Consider the following 2,123-nt stretch of genomic DNA (forward strand, 5'->3'; position numbering starts at 1 on the left):
GATCTGACTCTCAGGTTAGAAGCCCCAAGAAGGCAGCCGGTTCCCAGTGTAACCCCAGGGCCAGGCGCACTGGCTACCACATAGTGTAGGATCGAACAATATTTACTGAGTACACGGGGGAGATTGAACTAACCGTTTTTGGGGACCTGATCTGGGTCAGGCCCTCCTGTTTCTCATCCTTCATCCTTCCAACACATCTCTCAAGTCGCTGTTTATGATTCCCATTTTAGAGCTGAGGACACTGAGCCCCCAAGCGTCGGGGCCAGGGACCAGCCGGGGCTTAGAACGGGGTGCATTCCAAGCCTGGTGCTCTGCTCAGCCCTCTGCGCGGTCCGTGAACGCAGCTCCCTCTCCCCTCAGGTATTACGTGCCTCCAGGACCTACCTCCGCTTGCTCGGCCCAGCCAGCCCCCGCCGAGTGGCCCCCCATGGCCCCCTCGCGACCGGCCAGGGCGCCCCGGCCCTCCATCCAGCTGCACCTGGAGGACCTGGAGGAGCTCAACAAGGCCCTGACCCGAGCCGTCCAGGCCGCCGAGAGCATCCGCTCCACCACCAAGCACATGAGCCGCTCCCTGTCTGCCGACCTGCGCCAGGCCCGAAGCCTGCGCGGCTCCTGCCTCTTCTGACGTCACTGGGGCTCCGAACCAGCTGGTGGGGGCAGGTGGGCAGGCGGCCTGCAGCTGTCCCCCGGGCCAGGAGTCAGCTGGAGCCACTCGGGAAGGCCCCATAGACCCCTCCTGAGAGGTCTCCTTCCAGCACGGGCCCTGCCTGCTCAGCGTCTTCAAAGCACAAGGGGTGTTGGCGGCTCATCGAGAGAAGGAACTTTCAGGGGCCCAGCCCCCACAGGAAGTGCTGGGCCCAAGGCCCCCTTCTGCCCAGATGCGGTCTCTGGGGGTCTCCTGGTCGTGCACTGTCCACCTCTGGCTAATAATATGTTTTTCAGATACAGATGGACAGATTTTTTTTAAACGGAGTTTTCCTGGTCTTAGATCTAACCTCTGAGGCCCAATAAGCAGGGCTAGGGCCAGGGTCTCCGGGGCAAAGGTGTCTCCTCACCGGTGACCAGCCGCTCTGGAGTCGGCCTCTCTGGGAAGGACACAGCTGGGCACTTTCCTCCTAGTGACCGATGGCCAGTAGGGCACGTTGGGGCCATGGAAATGTCAAGATGTCGAGCCCCCAGCATGACGTGCGCCCAGCAGTCCGTGGCTGGAGAGGCCTTTCCCATGGGCCTGCTGGGAAGGGAGACCCCCGGCGAGGGCCCAAGGAAGCTGTCCACCATGGTCCCTCTCTGTACCTCCTCCCGACAGCCCCAGTGCTGTCCCTGGGATCCCTGTGGGATTTGGCTAGTGGCCAGCTACCTGCCAGGCCCCGCTGGGCAGCGGGAAGCCAGCCCGTGTTCTGTTCCCCTCCTTGTAGCAGCGTGTACCTCAGCTTTTCTGGGATGTGTATGCATCAGTGATATTTGTATATTTGAGGTGTTTAAAAATCTATTTTCATGAAGAATGAATATTGATCTTTTACAAAAAGAAGAAAAGAAAAAAAAAACATTCCCAAGGCTGCCCACATCTGTGGTGTGTGTCATCGACTTGCGGTTTCTTAACTCCAGTGTGTGGGGTGGAAGATTCGATGAGGAGCCGAACCCTTCCCGCGGGGACCTTGCCCGTTTCCCGACTTTCCCTGCCTTCCTGTGCTGGCTTCTGTTTCTCCAACCTTCCCCCCTCCCTGTGTCAGGACCTGGAGCTTTTGCCTGGCGGGTCTGCCTGGCCAAGCCCCTCCTTGCTGAGGTCAGAGCTGTTAGGAGACACACAGCAGATCTGTGTCTGCCAAAGCACGAGCCTGGACTCTCTTTCCAGTGCTCCGTTTAGTAGCAAACAGCAACACCGGTCACCCTTTACGGAGCACCCACTAGACGTCGATCCCTGAGCTCAGTGCTCAGCACAGGGGCTCACACAGGGCACAGCCTGGCCTCCAGGCCCCCCGCCATGTGCCCCCTTTGGCGATGAGAGACGGAGGTTCTAGAGGGCTCTCTGCCCCACCTCACGATGTCTGACTCTGAAGTCTGTGTTGTTACCGCCGCCCGCTGCGGCTTCCCTTGCCTTTTTCTTCAGCCGCCCCTCACCCCCC

This window comes from Ursus maritimus, unplaced genomic scaffold, assembly GCF_017311325.1.
Source record: "Ursus maritimus isolate PB19 unplaced genomic scaffold, ASM1731132v1 scaffold_235, whole genome shotgun sequence".
In the NCBI taxonomy this organism is placed as follows: domain Eukaryota; kingdom Metazoa; phylum Chordata; class Mammalia; order Carnivora; family Ursidae; genus Ursus; species Ursus maritimus.